The sequence below is a fragment of the Artibeus jamaicensis genome, unplaced genomic scaffold (assembly GCF_021234435.1).
Source record: "Artibeus jamaicensis isolate MK-2021 breed Jamaican fruit bat unplaced genomic scaffold, CSHL_Jam_final scaffold_1283, whole genome shotgun sequence".
NCBI lineage: Eukaryota > Metazoa > Chordata > Mammalia > Chiroptera > Phyllostomidae > Artibeus > Artibeus jamaicensis.
In genome coordinates, this window is record NW_026522028.1 from 22,521,455 (window position 1) to 22,544,032 (window position 22,578).

A 22,578-nucleotide genomic window follows, 5' to 3' on the forward strand; every position below is an offset into this window, starting at 1 on the left:
TCACAGCTCATGATATAAAATACTAGCCATTGATTCCCAGTTACACTAGAAGGGCCAATTTTCCAGACTGCCAGAATAAAGATGATTTTAATTAAATCGCACAAATCCCTTTGTACTGCGACCAAACCCTACGCGAGCTGACTGACTCTGAGCCATTCTGGCATGTGTAGAGTTAACCAGGTTACTGGATTCCTAGTTAACTTCTTTCACCAGGAATGCAATTCATGTTTACCTATATAAGGAAACCTGTTCGGCTGACCTGAGTTTGGCAGATTTTTGCGCTGACTGGGAGGCGTGTAAGCACACAGCCTGGAGAGGGGGAGTGATTCCGAGCTGGACAGAGCAAGCTTCCTGAACGCCTCAGCCATTCAGCTGATCCGAGGCAGCCTGCTTGGAGGACCTACAGGTTTGCCTTTTCCAGATCACAGTGAGGAACAAAAACCCCATCCTGGGAAAAATGGGGAAGCTGGTGAGTCTTACCGATCTCTCTCTGCTTGCTTCTGCTAAGTGGCAGCCTCACTGCTCTCACCCAGGAAGCAAAGGGAGAGGCTTAGCTCAGCCTCTCACCCCACAGCTCCTTCCTGAACAAACACAATGCTTTGCAAATGCCTCCAGACAACTTTTCCTGCCTGTTTTGTATACCAGGAATCCACAGAGGCAATGATTTTAGCACTTTAGACATTCCACAGAGTGTTTTTACTCGGCAAGAGTTTCCAGACCATCGCGATGAGCAAACTTTCTAATCTTTGTTGCACTCTGAAACACTGGAAATGAGCCTTGGGGTGCTTTGTGAGAAGGCTGAGTCCCCAAGGAAGTAATAGTAAATCTAAGTGGGGTTCTTACAACCACAGGCACTGTGATATTCTGCAGAAGTGCAATTTGTCACTAAAAAGGCAGTCTGAAGGTATCGTTTTTCATTCATACAGCAGCAAAATATAATATGTGCATCCCACACATATAATAAAGGACACTTTCTGAGACACTGAGGAAAGAAAAAAAGCTGAGCTGGGCTCTTTGTTCTAGACAATGTAAAGAAGCTTACTCTTGCATTTTGACAAGTAGTATATGTCTATTTATATATAAGGTGAGAATGGTGCATAAAGGCTTTATGTCAAAGGTATTGCGGTCTATTGATTTAAAATTTGTCTATATTCTCTATATATATACAAAGATCCCAAGATGAATGTAACTGAACATAGAAATGTGAAAGGGTTTAACAGATTTGCAGCAGAACTTTAGCTATACTTAGGAACAGACAATTATGAGACAACTGAAAAAGAAGAAAAAACTATTCCAGTTGAGTTCTAGGACACAAAACTTTTGATGAGAATCTTTTTTGAAAAAATAGTATAGCTGTCAACAGTGATTTGGGAATCAGGTACAAAATTGTATTTTTTTTTATGGCAAGCTGGTTTCTTAGTTGAGTTAGCTTGAAAAAAACATTTTGAATATTTGATGGCTCATCTATCAAAGTAATGCTGTTCTCTGTCACACATAGTGACCTAATCCTAGGAGTTTAAGGAGCAAGATTGTGGTACTGATCACAGCCAGTGACATGAGGAACTAGTTTTGAATTTCTCATATTAAGAAATTAATTGCTTAAATTAATTTCAAGAAAAGCAATCAGTGCAAACAAGCAGATTTGAGAGAATGACTGCTTTAAAAATTATAGTCGTAGTCCATTCCCTAGTGAGGCTACTGATTGAATACAGGGAATGGCAACTGCTTATTCATAAAAACAAAAGCTGTGGCCAGTTTTATTGCAGGCCCTTGACTTGAAAAAGTGTAATGATTCATAGTAACTCAGTTTAAGTGAGAGCTGCTCACCTCTGTGAGAATGAAACCTAGAAAAGCAGTGCATGTAATGTACTAGACATTTTTCTAAATAAAATTCTTAGTAACACAAAAGCAGACAAACCAAGAAGATTTTTCAAATGTTTTAAAGCTTGTTATCTCATAGGTGACAATCAGAAAAACAGAAGTTTTGATATTGTGTTGCTTTCAGTGGGAATCAGCAACCCAGGAGACACAAAACACTATTTTAAAATATACGCTTAATAACAGATGTTTATACTGGTTGTCTCACCCTGCCGTTGAGATGGCCCCAAGCCAAATCAACCAGCACGTCCACCGTTTTTCCTGTGAGTTGATATGTACACAGTTATTATACACTAATTACATCAACAGCCAGGGGAATATATAACCAGAAAGATAGATAAGTCTCCTGGGGCGGATAGGCCCAGGGTAAGCATGGGGTTTCTGAATCCCATGTTTAGAGTTCTCCTTGCCAATGGCATATGAATTACTGTAGATGATTGTAGTCCCAGCTTCAGAATCCACTTATTCTTGGCTCCTCAGCAGCTCATTTGGGGGCAATAATAGTGATTATTGTATTTAATGCTTTGGCATTAATAAAGTTCCAAGAGGATTTCTTCTCAAAGATTAAAGTTATTTCAGTGTCTGAACTAATCCTCCAATGAAAGGCAGTTAGGACGTGGTATTATATTAACCCTTGCAAGTCACTGGTTCTGAGCGCTTGCATGGAGGATTTAATGATTCTGAAGCTCCTTACACCTGTGAGATGTTAAAGGCATTCCTGGGTTAAAGGAGATTAAAAAAATACTGGAGAAAAGCAAAGAGAAACCAGTTTTCTCAGACTTAATATGTTGTGCATGTGCTAGTAGTATGTGTTGTGACTACCCACGGAAGTGTAGCATGTGAAGTATACTTTGCTGCAAATTCACCTGATGGCTGATTATCCTGAGGAATGTTCTTTAAGATAAAGCTTCCCAACAGATGGGCCACAGAGCCCTGGCAAAGGAGAAATAGATTACAGACATGCTCAGATGTCGATGCCTCTTGGCATCTAGGCTACCAAACTCTGCTTGAGCTTGGTTACCCTCCCAAAGGTTATCTCTGCACTGCAGAGCTTCCCCAATTGGCCCTACTCTATCATACAGATAGGATCAATTTCTATCTGTCATGATGTGTGAAAGTTAAGACACTGTCTCTGACAACCCAGGCCCTGAATACAGGCCATGCAAGTCAAAATTTTGCTACATTGTATTCATCTGGATCTTAGAGCTCATTGTGAGAAAGAATATACTAACTTTTATTGTCTTTCATGCTCTGGCGGGATATCAAGGCCCTCTGTAGGTCTTCTAGTTTGGCCTTTTTATTCCGTAAAAAATTTAAAGAGGTGTGTGTGTGGTGATGTGTTGTCCTGTTCTTAAAGATCTCCTGAAGAGCTGATGGCAAAGTGTTTTTTCTTTCTTGGGGTCTTTTGTAACATTAAGTTATTATTTATACTTCCCTTTCTCAAACTGCTATCAGGGCTTATTTGGCTGGGATTCTCCCACCACCAGTGTGGCCTAGTCCAGAGGCAATGACATAAAAGGACCTGGTTTCAAAAGTTATTTATTAAGTGTAAATTCTTTCCTTGGACACAGTACCAAATTTGTACACGGCATTCCTATCCCTGGTGAACTTTCTCTGGCTTTCTCTGCCTACCATTTGACATCAATTACCTTTTCAAAAACATTTTGCATTATTAATTCCTGTTACATTCATTCAGCAAATATTTATTGAGTGCCTTTTGAAGTCTTATGCTAAGTACTCTGGAGAAAAAGTGGATATATAAGAGACAGATGAATTTAAACCAAATCTTCATGCAACCCATAGCATTCCTGCAAAAAGAAATATCATTATTTGAATGGTGTGCAGCATATTAAGTATAGTTTGCTACAAACTTTTGCAACCACTCATTTTTTGCTGATCATTATTGGGACATTCATTAAGTCAGAGCTTCCCAACTGGTGGGCACAAAGCAGGTAACACGCAGGTCAAGTGGCTTATTCTTTCAGTGACCAGAGAGAGGATTTCCATGTCAGAACACATCAGGCAGATGCCAATAAACATGGTATATGTAGAGATTGTCTATAAGTGACAGAGAGCTGGATGATGCCTCTTTACATTTTGTTAATGTAGTTTTCAAGGCCACACTTGCTTGGATTGTCAGGGGTTCCAAGACACCACATGAAGAACAGATATTTCCAGAGTACTCAGTAACTCAAGAGTTTTTTAAAAAAGATTATTTACTTATTTGAGAGAGGGGAACAGAGGGAGAAAGAGAGGGAGAAAAACACTGATGTGAGAGAGAAACATCAATCAGTTGCCTCTTGTAACATGTCCCATCTGGGGACTGAACATGCAAATTAAGCATGTGCCCTGACTGGGAGTTGAACCAGTGACCTTTTCAGTTTTGGGGAGATGCTGCAACCAACTGAGCCACTCCAGTCAGGGATTTTACTCACTTTTAACCACTGGAAATTATTAAGGTACAAGTTCCAATGACAATGCTTATGAAGCAGACAAGAAAAGATGCTGTTACTTCTCAGGTTGTATATATATAAGGCTCAGAGTTAGGGACCATGAATTAATAACTGATGTGCACCAAGAAGATTTTCCAAGTATCTAGGGCATTGGCAAAACCAACTTAAATTATATTTATATTTGAAGAAAGGCACCTGGCAAGGTGATAAGCCAGGGTAGGACATCTAGTTAAATGTAAAAGTACATTTTCATTTTTTAATTAATTGTTTGCAATCACATATAAGGGAATCTTCTGTGAGTGAACCTTTCAAATAAATTGATTTGCTTTATATATCATTGCCAAGGGTTCATTTAATTTTATTGTTTGTTTAAAAGGAAAATAAAAATGGATCACAGTGCTTCATGCAATATAGCATTCTCAGATACACTTGGTACTTAATAGTTGTGTATGCATAACTAATGGTTCTAAATGGTATATGTGCTCACTCTCTTGTGAGTTGCTCTTCACTTGTCTAAACTTGAGACAGAAATGAAATTAAGCAGAACCTCCTCTATTTGACAGTTTGAGTTTTAACATGTGACAGAAGTGGAATTTTGGTCAAACAGCCTGAGCCAGGAAATTCTGCATTAGTTACAGGTATTGTTCTGCAACAGAGGCCTTGGTAGTTAAACCCCAATTATTTTCCCCCTCCCTGAGTATCTAATTGTACAGTTATTTAGATCTGTACTAACATACTCATCATGTATTGCCTTGGGGAACAAAACAGTATATAAACTACTAGAAAATGGATAACAAGTTTACTCAAACTGATATACTTGGCTTAAAGTTAAGAAACAAAAGTATCATGGTGTTTCCCAAGTTTCTTCCAAAGCAGTGGATGGTGTGTTTAGCCAAGTCATCTTAAACTTCTCTAGGATTTAATTTCCTCATCTATCAATAGAGACATAAATACACAATTAATTGGACAGTTATGAGTATTGAAAATGGTCATGTCTTTGAAAGCACCTAGCACAATGCTGGGCATGAGGTCAATCACTAAGTATTAGCTGGATTAAAATGGGTGAGAGTGGATTAGGCATCTTGAACAAACAATTAAGAGTTTGGAATAGAAGTAGACACATGCTAATGGCCCATATGTAATTTTGCCCACTCAATGATTTAAAAATTTGCTTTCCATGAACGATGATGTGGTTTCTAATGTCTTGTAGCAGGTCCTCTTTGGTTACTTTTGTTACCTGTTTGTCCCTTGTAGGGCTTTGTGTTTGAGACCCTTGTTCCAAAGGGTTCTTTCTTCTCTAAAAAATCTGTTATTTCAAACAAAAGTTTTCCCCTTTAAGGTGTTTTTCTAAAACAAATGTGTTTTATAGACAAAATAAAAATACTCATTTTGTACTTATTAATTTCACAGCTTTAAAGCATTCTGGCTTCAGTTCATAATAATGGTTTTCCAGGGGTCTTAAGGATGCACCTCTCTAAAGATGTTATGTCTTCCAAGGTTACCCTTGGATCCCACTCTCTTTGTCTCACTCCCCACCTGCCACATCCCACACCCCAGTGGAATGTAACATTTAATTTGATGTGGCTCCTATGATATTGAGAGAGTGTATGCTGTGGACTGATGTGCCCTGATAGAGGTCAATCCTGGCTAAGGCAAGTACGAAGCATATGGTGTCGGTGTGACGAAGAGGCAGGGCAGCTGTCATAGTCAGCTGAGGCTGCTATAACAAATACCATAGACTGAGTGGCTTAAATACTAGACATTTTTTTCTTACAGTTCTGGATGCTGGGGAGTTCAAGATCAAGTTGTGGACATATTCAGTGTCTGGTGAGAGCTCTCTACCTGGCTGGCAGATAGCCACCTTCTTACTGTTTCCACACATGGTAGAGAGACAGCCAACTCTCTCTCTCTTCCTCTTTTAATAAAAGTGTTAATCCCATCATGGTGGCCCCACCCTCATGACCTCAACTAACCCTAATTACCTCCCAAAGGCCCCAACTCCAAGTGCCATCACATTGGGAGGTTAGAGCTTCAACATAGGAAGTTAAAGGAGGGGTGGAGGACACAGTTTAGTCCAGAGCAGTGGCTTTATCAAAATGTAAATCAAGTGATTATTTCTGACTTATTTTCAGTCAGAAATAAGCTAGATTCAACACTAAGAAAAAATTTTTCCTTCCAATTAGACTATAAGAGTGTTTTTTTAGCATTTAAATATTTTATGGTATATTTATTTTTAAAATTCTTTTAGAATTATTTAGACCATTTTAAAAAATTATATATTCCTCCTCTATATACTGAAAATGGACATTATAGGTAAGATAAACTTTTTAAAACTTCAACTTTTCTAAATCACTTTTCAATTAGAGTTTCATGCATGTGTTTTTCCATACCATGCCACCATTCTTTTTGCCAAAATACAGTATTACTTTTGTTCATTTTTTTATTGTTGTTCAAATACAGTTGTCTCCATTTTCCTACCCCCACTTTCCCTCATCCCACTCACCCTTCCTCCCACCCTCCCACCCTCCATCTTTCCCTGCTTTGGCTTTGTCCATGGATCTTTTAGATGTGTTCCTTGACTATCCTTTCCCTTCTTTCCCCTGTTATCTCCCTCCCTCCTCCCCTCTGGTTACTGTCACTTTGTTCTTTATTTCCATGTCTCTGGTTCTATTTTGCTTGCTTGCTTGCTTGTTTTGTTGATTAGGTTCCACTTATAGGTGAGATCATATGGTATTTGTATTTCACCACCTGGCTTATTTTGCTTAGCATAATGCTTTCCAGTTCCATCCATGCTGTTGCAAAGGGTAGGAGTTCCTTCTTTCTTTCTACTGCACAGAATTCCATTGTGTAAATGTACCATAGTTTTTGGATCCATTTATTTACTGATGGGCACCTAGGTTGCTTCCAACATTTGGCTATTATAAATTGTGCTGCTATAAACATTGGGGAGCATAGGTTCTTTTGGATTGGTGTTTCGGGGTCCTTAGGATATAATCCCAGCAGTGGAATTGCTGGGTCAAAAAGCAGTTCCATTTTTAGTTTTCTGAGAAAATTCCATACTATTTTCCATAGTGGTTGTACCAGTCTGCAATCCCACCGACAGTGCACTAGGGTTCCCTTTTCTCTACAACCTCTCCAACACTTGTTATTTGTTGCTTTGTTTATGATGGCCATTCTGACAGGTGTGAAGTGGTAACTCATTGTGGTTTTAATTTGCATCTCTCTGATAGCTAGCAATACTGAACATCTTTTCATGTGTCTCTGGATCTTCTGTATGTCCTCCTTGGAGAATTGCCTTGTCAGGTCCTTTGCCCATTTTTTTTATTGGTTTGTTTTTCTTTCTGGAATGGAGTTGTATGAGTTCTTTATGTATTTTGGAGATCAAACCCTTGTCTGAGATATCATTGGCAAGTAAATTTTCCCATACAGTTGGTTCCCTTTTCATTTTACTGATGTTTTCTTTAGCTGTGCAGAATCTTTTTATTTTGATGAAATCCCAAGTCTCTATGGTCAGTTAATATTCAACAAAGGGGTCAGCAGCTTAAAATGGAGTAAAAATAGCCTCTTCGACGAATGGTGTTGGGAGATCTGTATAGCTACATGCAAAAAGTTGAAACTTGACCACCAACTTACACCATACACAAAAATAAATACAAGATGGATAAAGACTTAAATATAAGTCACAATACCATAAAAGTTCTAGAGGAGAAGATAGGCAGGAAAATCTCAGATATTCCAGGCAGCAATATTTTCACCAATATGTCTCCTAGAATAAGGGACATGAAGGAGAGAATAAACAAATGGGACTATAGCATTACTTTTAAAAGAGTTTCTGTACTGTCTCTGAGTTTCTACCAAAAGATAACAACAAAAACTATATTTCTTTCTTTAATGGTCCTCCCTGGGAATGCAGTTGTCCATTTGTACCCCCAGGAATATCTACCTAGTTACTGAACTTGTTAGTGACCTAATTTTTGACCTGTTTAGCATGTTCACACATTTATTAAGAACCACATGTTTGGTGCATTTCACAGATCTAATGGGTATCTGTCCAGACAACCTTCTTCCATTCCCACCTGAGCCCTGAGAGGACCTCCCTCTGGCCTGGAGGAAATGCTCCTTCTTTCCATTTCTTTGAGAGGTTTTTCCCAGTGGGTGGGGCTTGTTTCAAATGATGCCTAGAACTTAATGAAGTGACAACAATATAAACTTTCATGACTGAGAAGGGCAGGTGGGCCTTGACAGGATATATTATGCCATGACTGCAGCCTTAGCAACAAGTGTAGGATATATCCCAATATCAGCTATATTAACTGGAAAGAATTTCCCCTGAGAACTCATGGAATAGAGTATATCTCTCTCATTTAGATGATGCCTAAAATCTCAGCTTTAGACAGTGGTTTCATTGTCTTTTAAAGTATCAGGAGTGTTCTAGTAGAAACTAAAGACTCTAGAGACAGTGACACCTGTAGCTGCCATATGTACTGCTTTAGCATGGATTTCTTTTCAATTAAGACTGTGTAAGAAAACAAAACAAAATCCCATGAAGCATGTGACAAGGGTTGGAATAAGGATGAAGATACAAGAATGGAGAGAGGACAGGAAAAGAGAAAAACAAAAAGGAAAAACTCAACATTCATTCAACAATATTTATCAAATCCCTGCTGTGAGCCAAGCATCACCCTACATGTCAAGGCTGAAGTGGAACCTGCTCTCAAATATTAACAGTCTAGTGTAGGAGACAAACATTGATGAAATATCATGCAAACAGGGGTAAAAATGTGCTGAGAATGAAAGGCGTAGAGTATAACTCTATGTAAGTCATGAGATTTAGCTAATTGTTGGAGGGAGGGGAGGAAATCAGAGAAAACTTTCCCAAGAAGGAGATGCTTAAAATGAGAGCTATGAAAGAATGTGAGTCAGTATGTTTGGAGGAATAGGAAATGGCAAGACTGTATTATGGAATTTTCAACAAGAAATGACATTTGTCTTTTGGAAAGGCAACATTGACAGCAACCTGGAGAACAGATCAGAGGGGTGTCTGATCTATTTAGGGATGAACCAGACAGGAGACTAGGAGAGGAGTCCAGGAAAAGATGATGTTTACTTGTAGTAATATCATGGTGGTAAGGATGAGAAGAAGTGGATGGATTGCAGTTATATTTCAGAAGTGAAATAGACTGGAGCAGGTGATGAATGGGACATGGGCAGTGGTGAGGTATTAGGAAGTGTCAAGGCAGACTCCCAGGAGTGTGATTCACCTAACTAGAGGGATAGTGGTGTTGATTAATGATATAGGGAACAATGAAAGTAGACCTTGTTTGGGAATTAGGAGAGGAATTCTTTGTAGCCTGATGGAATGGAAAGTGCACAAATTTTGAGCCTGAAAGTCTCGGTATGGCTTCAAGTCTTAGGTCATTCATTTACTAGCTGTGTGATGCTAAGTTTCTCTGACTCTCAGTTTTCCATCTTTAAAAATGAGACCTGGTAGTCTCATTTTTAGGTAGATAGTCTCATGAGTTAGGTAGTCTCATGAGTTCAGGTGATAAACATCTACCTGAAAAGGTTGTTCAGACAATCAAACTAACTTCATATATGGTTAAAGGTCCTACACACACAAATTATTATTATTACTCCACAAATTCACCAGCAGTGAAGCCTGGAAGAAGAATAGCTGCTTTCAATAACTTCCTGGGGTGTGGGGTGGTGCGTGAGAGTTTTGACAGCTGAGATCTCAACACTCTGTAAGTTTACCGAAGTGAAGCTTTCTCCTTGTTGATAATGCACAGGGCAGCTATTAACTTCAGTTGTCTGGTGAATTCCTTCTATTTCATTCCAACCTCCTCTCCTCCTTTCCTTCAACCTGGATTAAGGACTTCCATATAGGAATAAGCTACACCGCTTTTCTCAGTTGAGATCCCTTATCACTTGTAACAGGACTATAGGATTTAGGAAAATGTAACCTGAGAGTTTACACTAACAGATGAGCACACTTGATTAACTTCACACTCCCTGTAGGCTTTAGGTGAAGGTTTTACCATTCTATTTTTCTAGCATCAATTTATCGAGAATTTTATATGTTGTGTGATATTACTGCCCTTGAGTGACCTCAGCAAACTCATTTCAGGCCTCCAAATATTCTGTCATTAAAGGGAGCCATTAAGCAGTGAAAACTGCAGCCATAGGGTTAGGAAAAAGTTGGCATTGGCAGGCTGATGGGAGCAGGGTCTTAAAGCCTGTGGAATGCAGGTATTAGCTTCCTTATCTGCAGGGGTTCTGACATTGTAGAGTCCAGGTCACTATTAAAAGTCTCTCAATGCCTTCTTCTACTTCTTTTTCTTTGTTTTTTGACACAATATTAAGTGTCTTTATTTCAGAGTCACCTTTATCTCTCACTGAATTATCAACAATATTAAGTTGTTGATCAAAATCCCCTTTAGTTATCTTTCCATGTGACACTTATTTTCATACAGAAAAACATGTGGGAGACAGTGGGAGGCATTCCATTTTGTCCTTTCACTGGTATAATGTTTGGGTGAAGGACTGTAAAACATTTATGTGAACTGTTAGATAACTACACTGTACTTGGTTCTCCATCTGGATGTTTGAGATTTTAGTGCATGCACCCTGAATGGACTTTGGGTATGTAGGAGGATTGGGGAAGTGGAATGGAAGCTGTTATCTGAAAGAGAGGTCTCAGGCATGATTTTTAAGAGCTTCCTCTTTCTACTACCTTCCCCTGCCTTCATAATTTCTCTGTACATAGTCCATTTGGGTGCAAATGCATTTCAAGATATAAGGACAGTTTAAAAAGGCAGTTGTTAATCTGAATTGTATGTCCCAGAGGGGCTGCCACTTCACTTCATAAAGACAGATTTGGCTTTAGTTTTGCTAACTTCAAAGCAGGGGCATTCCACAGAAACTTCTAATTAGCATGTGCAATAGTAGTTGCTCCAACTCTGGATGTTTTAGGAATCACAGTGCAATAGAAGGAAGCCAAAGCTAGACAGTGTCATACCAGGGAAAGAGTTAACTTGTCCATGAATGTAGTTACCAGCCATTAAATCATTTGCCCATAATTCAAAGATAATAAAGGAACCTGGGAGAATGATCCAAGGTGAAGATTGCAAGTAAAAACACATCAGGTGTTACAGTGAATGAAAAATGGTTAGAACTTCTATTTCCAGGCCCCCCAATAAAGCTCTTGCACAGATAAGGATGTGCGCTTCACACACCATCAGGCTGTCTGGTCTGTTTAGCTCAGAAAGACTAAAATCAGGAAGGAGGAAGGCCTCTGCAAACAGATTGTAGGTCATAAATTAGTTAATAAAATATGTCCCAATGTTATCTCTCAAATGGCTTATTTTATATATACTTGTCCATTGGGTTTATTTGTTTCTGTACTTCCTCAAGGCTGTATTTTGGTAGCATAAGTCAATATATGAGTTTTAGATTATACAAAAGTTTATTTTTAAATGACTTGCCTTCTGTGGAGTAAATAACAGTGTTGTGTGTGTTTTGTATATAATTTATTGCTGTTGATCAGGAATTTGAAAGTTAATTTTAGCTCTCAGTATTTAATAATAGTGATTCCACTGAAATGTGTATGTTGTCATATGCCAAAATATATTGGTTTTTGTCATAAAATTAATTTTAATTTCTGTTTTCTAGACCTTTCAGGGCTTATATAGTTCTTGTAGAGTATTTTCATGTGTTATTACATCTAATTCTTGTTGACTAGGTCCAGTATCAGTGATAAAGCAACACTATATGTATCTGTGTACATTTCTGTGTATATTATAGATACAGAAATTCCTGTGCCCATTTCGAAGTTTCTCTATATTAAAGACAATAAGCTAAGATATTGTTTACTGATTTCTTTTAAATTCAGATAAAAGATATAAGAAAAGAAAATTTATTAAGACCAAGTATAATGATTTAGAAAATAAGTGAAAGTCCAAAGAGATAAGGGAGAAAGGAGAAAAACAGGAAAGAAAAAGAAGGGAGAAGCAGAAGACATTAGAAGAAGAGAGGTCCCAAAGCCTCAAAAATCTGCTCACCCCTCCCCAGCCAAGCCCATACTCCATATCCAAACAAAAGTCAGGCTGACAAACAAGTGGAGGAATAAGGAATCAAGGAAAGAAGGGGAAAACCACAAATTGCTAGAAAATACTGGAGATGTCAGAGAGGGAGGAGCAGAGGGAGGGAGGGAGAGGGTAGGAAACAGAGAGGGGGAGGGAGGGAGGGGAAGAGAGCCAGAAAAAGAGAGAACAGGAACAAAACAAAGTGTGAGAATACAACTTCAGGGAAAATGTTTGCAAAGCTAAAGCAAGTAAGCCAAAAAAAAAAAAAAAAAGGGAAAATACAGATGAAAGTAAGAAATGAGGAGGTGACATTAAAAAATCAAGAAGTGTCAAATGAGACAACAGTGGTCATTGGGAATGGCTGAGAAGACATTGTTCTCTAGGAGTCTTTTTTTTTCTTTAAAGATTTTATTATTTATATCTAGAGAGAGGGGGGAGGGAGGGAGAAAGAGAGGGAGAGAAACATCAATGTGTGGTTGCCTCTCTCTTCCCCTTATCTGGGGACCCAGCCTGCAACCCAGGCATGTGCCCCGACTGAGAATCGAACCAGCGATCCTTTGGTTCACAGGCCAGCACTCAATCCATTGAGCCACACCAGCCAGGGCTCTAGGGGTCTTGATGAAAGGAGGGTTAGACAACATCGAAATGAAGGTGAGTAAGTGGAAAAGAGCAAGAATAAGGCGAAGGCTGCACTGTTAGCCCACATGAGAAGACTGCCAGCCTAGCAGATCAGAGAATGGGTGCATAATAATGTCCTGATGGGGTTTACTCCAGGGACAGGGAAACTGGCCCCTGGAGGTGGTGGAGCTTGTCTAACCTGTAATTAGTTATATCTGCCATGGTAGTGCGAGTGCAATTTGCTTTTTAAATGTCCCTACCTAGAAAAGGCATGTCCCTAGAAATGTCCCTAGAAAAGGCATGTATAGCAGGAATCATGGGCTTCTAAGCTACGTGGTGCTCCAGAGGAGGTTGACTATTTCTGATTGAATAAGTGTTGATTCTAGGGCAGTGGTGCCCTAGGATAGCTTGGTGGCTGAAAGAGTTAATCCTCCACATGCCTTCTAGACTCCCAGGAGTCATTTATTTGGCCAGCAGTACCTGGCTTAATATTTATTAAACACTTTGGATTTCTGAAGAGGAGAGGAAGGGAGGGGTTGTTGTAGATGAATCCATTTCCACTGTCAAGCTTTACCCAAATTCGCGGTGCTTGACTCAGTAACTACCAGGCTTAGAGCCTGCTTATGAAATTCCAAATCCAGTCTCTTGTGGGTTTGGACTTGCTCATTTATTTTTACTGTGATTTTGCTCATAATAACTTATGTTTGTAATTCAGCAACCCGAGGAATTTTTTTTATGGCAATTTCAAATCTTATAGTCAATCACACGTTTCAAGGCCCATTTCAGGAAACGAGTTTGACACAGCATGTTAACAGTGAACTATTAAATCTTACCTGTAGCTGGGAATTAGACAGAGAGTGGTCAAGGAACAGTCACCAGTTGTTGATTCAAAGTTACACAGCTGCATTTAAAACTCCAGTGGGCAATTCTGAAGATGGCAAACTTTACTTTGATACAGTGCCATAGCACCTCCATTAGTGCCCTGGTTAGAATGCAAACATCTGCTTGCTTTTATTGCCCATGTGTTACTTAAAATGGTCTGTTTCTTTATGACATAAATCACTGGAATCAACTGACTATTTTTAAAGACTCTTTTAGTGTTTCCTTGAAACAATCATTCTTTACAATTGTTTAATAGATAATTGGCCCTTTAGGTACACAAAAATTATAAAGATCGTATTTTCTACTTTTGTGACCTTTTTCAAGGATGACATGATGACTAAAGTACCCTGGCCTGCTGCAGAATTTGTTGTCTTTGGGGCTGTGTGAAATGTAGCTGCATGTTAGCACATTAGGTCAAAAGAAACTCATTTCCATTTACTGACTATGGGACAGTGGATCAGCTGGGTTTTGTACACTGGTCATAGCTTTTTGGAATTGTCTCACTCCTTCCCTGCATATTTATCTTACCCTGGCAAGTGCAATCTATTTGCCCTCCAGGCATGTCCATGCAGGATTAGCTCAGGACAACAAGGATCATCACTGTAATTCCAAGGCACTGACTGTATTCTAGAGTGTTTTGGTGGGCAACTTTATCTTACTTTTATGGCAGTTAAGGGTGTGAAGCCAGTTGGACTGCTCAAGAAAATGAGAGCCATGAAACAAAGGCTCTCCATCAATAGGAAAAAACCTGACGATTATGGTCCTGGCTATGAGAAAAGATTGGCAAATGGCATAATGAACAGTAGAGTGACACTTAGCCCACTGATTATAAAGGCTTGGGAAGACATATCTATACATACTGTGTCCTTGAACTTGTAGAATGTTACAAAATAGGCCATCTGGAAGGGTACTCACATGGTATTCATAAAATATGGCTCCTACTCAGATCCATATGACTAGGATCCATATGGCTCCTCCATTGCATGGAGGCAGGTGGCTTCCATGGAATTCCCAAGGGAAGAATATTGGAAGATGATAGTTTGAGGATTATGAGAGTTCCTGAGATTTGCCAAGGAATTAAGACAAGGACTAATGAGAACTCCGAGAAACCAGACAGAACAAATGTGGAAATGTTAGGTTATAATGATTTCTTTCCATAGAACATCTATTTGTTTCTTACTCTCTCTGGATTCCAAATACTGAATTGAAGAAAGTGGAAGGAAGGAAATGAGTCTCTGCCAAAAAGAAGCAATTAGGGGTGGGGAAAAGCACACCCACTGCCTCATGACTGGGAGGAGAAAGAGAGTGGGGTGGAGAAATTTGAGACCATTGCATGGAGTAACAAGTACAATTTAGTTTTTAAGAAAAAGAATATAGTGTTCTAATGTCTCAAATGGAAGGATGTGTGTAAGGGAAATAAATTACAGTTCAAATTCATTTCATTTAATTAGTTAAAAAGACTAGATGAGTGTCTTGGAACTCTTTCAATATGACTAAATATATTTATTTTCTCTCTGTGTCTCAGACATACATACATATACTAATATGATGCATATTGTTTCCCTCATAAATAAACCCAAATAAAGCTAGTAAATATATATATATATATATATATATATATATATATATATATATATATTGCTTCCCATCCACTTAAGGAATGATGTAGAAAAGAACTCCCTTTGATTTCACAGCCCTCAGTTTTCTACAGCCACCATCACTAGCCATTTAATGACTTGTAAGGAGGTGCGAATGAGATAGTTCTTGGGCGAACTGACTCTTGAGCAGACCTGAATTAGAATTTGTGTCATGCCACTTGGTAGCTGGACTTCCTGCCCTTAACACTTAACTGACTGACCTTCATTTCTTTTACCACCTGCCTGCTAGAGTCATTTGTTAAGACTAAATTAGAAGATGCATGTGCAGTAATCTGCACAGAGTAAGTGCTCAATAAATGCTGGCCAGTATCATCCCCACTAAGTTCCTTGAGAATGATGGCCTAATATTTCATAAACATGTGAGCTATGGAACTGTCACTCTTAAGAACAAATCATATGAAATACACTGCCTTTGGGAAAGAGGGTACCCATTAAGGAGCTTTTGAATTTGTTGGTTAATACTGCTTTTACTCCAGATCACTCAGAATTGTTTAGAGTTTCTTCAGATGTCTGGGGACTTAGGCAGGACTTAGGATCTCTTTGTTAATATAGCTAATGAAAAGGATTGATAGCATGTCGAGACAGTGAACTGCCAGAGTTGAAGGTGGACATTCATTCCCTATCACCCCGTCCATTCAGTTCACAATGGACAGCTTTATACCTTTAAAGTATCTTTTTGAGACTAGATCAGCTTAAACCTTCACATGTAAAACATTGCTCAAATAAATTTGAACTAATGCTACTAAAATATTCAGTGATTGCAAGCAAGCAACTGTTGTAACTATGTTGGCTCAAAAATAGCTTTTAAGAATTTTGCCTAGAGACAAATTCTCTGTGAAATGCTTGAACAAATTGAATACAAAGTTAAAATTTGTTTGGAAAATGCTGTTTTAACCAGACTAGTTTTGTATTTCCTCCTGGATCAGAAACATGTTAGCCTTTTTAAAATACACATGTCCTGAAGACACATTTCAAGAGGGCAGAAACCCTAATCAACAACAAAATTCTATTTCTATAAATATGCAAAAGTGGCAGTAATATTGAATGAACAAAATTAATATCTGTCACCATTTCCTCTTCTGGTCACTCTCAAAAAATGTTCTTTGGATGGAAAAGAAAACTCTGTTGAAGTCATCCTAAGATTATTAATAATTGTAAGTTTTTCAAATACTTCATTGCTGAAGTCTGCTAACCATAAATACTTAATGTTACTTTTTATCCTCTCAGATTTCAAGGCACAGATGAATGATTTATTTGCTTGTTTTACTGAGAGGTAGATTACAAAAGTATTCCTCTGTAGTGTTTTATAACAAAGACCACTGAGGACAACACTTAAGATTTCTCATTCTTCGAACAAGCTATATGAAAATTAAAGAGCACAGATGATCTTCCTTGCTAAGTTACCTTAGAGCCTTGAGTAAAGATATTTTTCCTGCATACATCTTGAGCTTTCAAGAGAACTTGTCATAACACCTTTCTATGAAAGTGTCAGTTCTCTCAATCCTACAGAATAACCAACAAGGCAGAAAAACCTGATAGCTCAATATCAAAGGGTTTGAGACAGCCCTACCTTAATGCCACAATTTGCATCATCTGATGAAACTGTAATTTGGTTTTTTAACTAGAAAAATTATGGTAGAAACAGAAGCTGGGTCTGCCAGCTCATCTGGCTGGGTATCCAATGCCTCCTCCATTGTAGGTTATGATGTTTGCTCATAACCTACAAAACAAGTTCCATTTTGTAGGTTATGATGTTTGTTCAACAGTACTCAAAGTAGCACATATGAAATTCGTTTTTCCCACATGCACTTGGAAATAATATTTGTAGTGAAATTATTTGGAGTCTATGAAGTAGCACCAAAGATGGAATTTAGTTGCTTGTTATTGTTCACTGTTCATTTAACAACTTTTATAAACCTATTGTGTTCAGGGTAATCTTAATGATAATCAGAATATTGTCAAGAATTCAGCATCTTGTACAACCTTACATGCACAGTTTAATAGAGGACAAAACAACTATGATCTAAAACACAAACTATTCATTTGTTCAACCACTATTTATTAGGTACCTATTTATTAGCCTATGGAGACATACGTCTCCTGCCCTCAAGGAAATTACAGTTTGATAAAGAATTTTAAATAGGTGCTAAGTAAAAGCACAAACTCAACATTTTCATTAGAAACATAACTTAAATATAGCAAGTGTGAAGAAAGCTATGATCTGTTGAATGTCAGAAATAACAACTCTGGGTTATACTTATATCAATATTGACCTCATAAAGACTGTGTAATTGGCAGAAAAGAACTGAAATGGTTTTCTTGGCTGTTATTTCGCTTATTTGCATACTATAGTTTACATTTCCATTATCTACTTGAAATAGTTCTGAAGTGGTTGAGGACATTGCCCAAGCTTTAGTGAGTTTCAGAATATCCAAATAAGAAATAGTGAAGATGCACATTGCTGGACTCCAACTGCACAAATTCTGATTCTCCCAGCCTTGGGGCCAAGAGTCTGCAATTCTAACAAGTTTGCAGGTGATGCTGACACTGCTGGTGCTAAGACCCTTTCTTGAGTGGAACCGGTTTAAGATACGTCTGCATCATTGCCTCAGTGCCTCTGAGATTCTGAGCAGAGAGTAAAAGGTGCCAGGAAATCTGCACTTCTGGCCATTGCCAGTGGAGGGGGGGAACAATTGCCCAGTCTAGTATAGAAATGACATAAATTCTTCTTTGGACTGTTCAGGACCTCAGAATTTGTCTGGTGAGGCTGTAGATTTGAGGAATTCAAAATTACCAAAACTGATTAAATTCTCCCTAGTCAGTATAGTCAACTACATGACCCTCAGGGACCTGACGAAAAGGGTTTGTTTGCTGTAGTCACAGAGCTTTAGAGTTTCCAGTTCCCATACATATCCGGGACAATTATTAAACATTATTTTCATGTTCTCACTTTGCTGTCCCTAATCATTTGCCCATGCCATTAGGCAGTTTTAAGTTATGAGTGGAGAAGGCACACAAGACCCCATGGAGGGAAGATATGGCAAGGACAGATGGTTGGATGTGAGTTTACAGTGTCCCTGAGAGTCAAGTAAATCATATCCCTTCTTCTGTGATGAGAAACACCCTGTTTGGCTGTCTCCATCTGTAATTTTACTGGTGCAGTGTGATAGGATGAAGATTAAATAGTGACACAGAAGTGGTTTCTTGTCCTGGCTCAGTCCTAACTGACTGTTCTGTAACTTGGGACCCTTTGGAGTCAGTTAGGTTCTCTTGTCTCTAGTTCCTGGCCTAAAAAATGAAAATGTGTGATGGTAGGAAAATTTTAAAGGGCTTTTACCATGGCATCATTTGTCATCAGGTATTTTTGTGATAATGTTAAAATTACTTAGTTTGAAATATGAGGTCTGTCTATAAGGTACCGAGCCTCATAATATGAAAAATAGAGACATTTATTGAAGAAGATACAAGGTACAAGAAACATTGTGCATAGAACAATGATGCCTCAGTCCCCTTCAAAGTAGGCACCTTGGGACCTCACACAGTTCTCCCAATTGCCATCAACTGCCCCATTGTATTTTCCTAAATCTCATTCATGGTCTGAAATCTCTTCCCTTTCAAAGGTGATTTTAGTTTTCGGAAAAGCCAGAAGTCACAGGACACCAAACCTGGGCTGTAGAGTGGCTGAGTCACCTGGGTGATTTGAGGTTTCACAAAAAAATTCTGAACAAGATGTGATGCGTGAGTGGGCACGTTGTTGTGATGAAGCTGCCAAGCACCAGTTGCCAGTAGCTGCAGCCTTCTGAATCATCCACATAGTTTCCATGGAAGAATATTCAAGTTTAATGCAAAATGTGATGCAGATTTTTGGTTCTACCCACTCAGTCATTTTGAATGTGACAGCCACACAGTACACATGCTCACTCAATGGCATCTATGACCCCCACTGACTAGAACAGTGAAGTCGTCACTGTTCACACATGCACATTCCAGTCCACTCTCCTTGGCTGCCAGGTTACATCGATGTTGCACAAACCATTCTCATTATACTAACAATGGCTGGATGTTTTCCAGACAGACCTCATATGTACAAAGGGAATTTTTTTAAATTGTAAGTATGAGATTACCATACAGCCTAGAAACTGTACTCAGATGTTTATCCCAGAGAAATGAGATATTCACACAAATACCTATACATAAATATTCACAGAAACTTTATTCATGTTAGCCTGAACCTAAAGAGAACCTAAATGTCCTTCAACATGTATAGGGTTAAACAAGCTGTGGTACATTTATACCATGGTCCACTACTTAGCCATAAAAAGGAATACAATACTGAAAATATTCAACAACCTGGATGAATCTCCAGAGAATTATTCTGAGTCAAACAAGCCAGTCCCAAAAGGGTATATACTATGAGATTCCATTTATATAAAACTCTTGAAATAATAACATTTAAAAAAAAAACAGACTAGTGGTTGCCAGGATCAGGGATAGGGGGAAAGGAAGGAGGTAGATGGAGTTATAAAAGGTAACACAAGGAATTCCAGTGGTAATGGAACTCTTTGTATCTTTATCCTGGTGGTAGATAGATAAAACTGCACATGTGACAAAATTGTCTAGATCTAAATACACACACACACCAGTATAAGTAAAATTGGGGAAATATGAATAGCTCAGTAGATTATATCAATGTCTATATTTTGCTTCTGATATTATACTATAGTTTTGCAGCTATAACCATAGAGGGAAATTGGGCAAAGGGTACAAGAAATTTCTTTGTGTTATTTCTTACAACTACATGTGAATCTATGATTATTGCAATGAAAAAGTTTTTTGCTTCACTTAGCATAACACTCTCCAGTTCCATCTTTTTTACTCTTTTTTGAAATGCTGTTGTGAAGGGTAGGAGCTCCTTCTTTCTTTCTGTTATGTAGTATTCCATTGTGTAAATGTACCACAGATTTTTAATCCTTCAATTCATCTCACCTGTAAGTAGAACCTGATCAGCAAAACAGCAGTCAAGCAAAATATAACCAGAGACATTGAAATAAAGAACAAACGGACAGTAACCAGAGGGGAGGAGAAGTAATGAGGGAAAGAAGGGTAAGGGTCACCAAGGAACATGTGTAAAGGACCCACGGACAAAGCCAAAGAGGAGGTAGGATTGATGGTGGGAGGTGGGGGTGGGTGGGACAGGGGAGAGTAGTGGGGGGAAACTGTAGACAACCGTACTTGAACAACAATTTTTTTAAAAAACATTTTTAAAAGAAATATAGAACTGTGTTTTTCATGAGCTACCCTAGTAACCAAAAACTGGTGTTAATACAATTTAAAATGTCATTATGCTCAGTAGTTTTTATTAATTATTTAACAGTGCATCTCCTCAACTTTTATAAACTTTCTGAAATTAAACTCTTGAACATATATTGAAAAATAAGATAAAGTATCATCCTCTACAGCAGGGATTGGGAAACTGGCCCATGAGCCAAATCTAGGTCGCCATCTGCTTTTGTACAGCAAGGAGCTTAAGGATGATTTTTACATTTTTTAATTTGAAAAAATTCAAAATAAGAGTAATATTTTGTGACAAGTGAAAAGTATATGCAATTTAAACTTGTCTCCACAGGTAGTTCTACTGGCACACAGCCATACTCATTCATTTGTGTATTGTCCCTGACAGCTTTGGGGCTACAACTGCACAGCTGAGTAGTTGTGACAGACTATCTGACTCAAAAAGCCTAAAATGTCAACTATCTGACCCTTTACAGGGGAAGTTTGTCTACCTCTGCACTAGAGGGATAATTGCCCAGGGTTTGATGGTCTGTGAGGGTAGCCCTGACAAGAGACATGTGGTTTCTAGGTATTGCCTGGTTTAAATAAAAAGTACACACACACACACACACACACACACACACACACACACACAAGAAACAAGAAAAAGAATGCTGAAAGTTCACAACATAAACTGACAAAAAAACTGTCCTAAGTGTCACTGCCTGAGTCAATAGAATATAATCTTGGGTTATTTTGCTTATATATTCTGCTGTTCTGGCAGAAACATCACATCTTTACATACCCAGCCAGTAAGAAAACAGACATCTGTTTAGAGGGATACAGCAGGGTTTCTAATGGAGGACAGTAAGAAAACTTTTCTTGTTTTCTTGTCTCAGAGTGAAATAGACTTGGGTTAAAGTTCAAATCACCATTCAGTCATTTATTTGCCAGCTATGTCACCCATCTTTCTGGACTTTCTTTACTCTTTTTTATAATAGAGATAATGATACCCAGTCTCAGGGATGTTGAGGGGATTTAATGGATTGGTATGTCTAGTGCCTGAAATGTAGTGGGACTCAGCAAGTGCTAGTCCAGGATGGTAGGCCACTGGTCTGGGCTTTCCATGGCTCACATCCTTCAGTCTAACTCCAGAATCTACAAAGAGGCATCAGAATCCTTTTTCAAACATTACTCTCGCTCCATTTTCTCAGTATTCTTCACAGGTGTCTATGAAGTATCTTTTTTCGAAACTAGACCATCTCCCTGTTGCCCAGACCTCTCCACTGAGAGACCTAAGTGTAGACTCTGACACAATGGAATATAAATCAAATCTGTTTTTCAATTATAGAATAAAATATATCTTTAGTGCTGGGAGAAACCTGCAGATTGATGTGGTCCCAGTAGGTTCATCACTAGTCTCCAGGAATAGGCCAATTTGGGTTTTAAAATGTTTCCAGGCCTTCAGGTTATAAGGACAGCCTTCTCACTGATATCACAGAGTCTAAAGGGAAACATGCATGGGGATTTACTTGCCAGGTCATCGTAAGCAGGCATTCAATTCTAAGTGGCCTGGCTTGCAATTAATTGTCCACACTGGTTCACTGGGGACTTGGACATGCTTCCCACACAACTTTTCCTTTGGCAAGTCAGGCTGGTGGCTGGGAGGGCTGTATTCTATGCCACACATTCTGGAAGTACATAAAATCCAGTCTCAGGTATCCCCCCCACTCT

The 22,578-nt window shown here is 38.6% G+C and overlaps 1 protein-coding gene across 2 annotated transcripts in view; it reads left to right on the top strand.

The window, feature by feature from the left end:
- The first annotated feature begins 341 nt into the window (after window positions 1-341).
- The window catches only part of MID1 (midline 1), a 374,792-nt gene continuing 352,555 nt past the window's right edge, over window positions 342-22,578 (top strand). Inside the window, exons 1-2 of one of the 2 annotated variants that reach the window (XM_037157517.2) lie at window positions 342-469; window positions 6,108-6,158. The gene's annotated coding sequence lies outside the window, so the exon portion shown is untranslated. The remainder of the gene's footprint in view (window positions 470-6,107; window positions 6,159-22,578) is intronic. The other variant, XM_037157518.2, reaches the window with a different exon arrangement.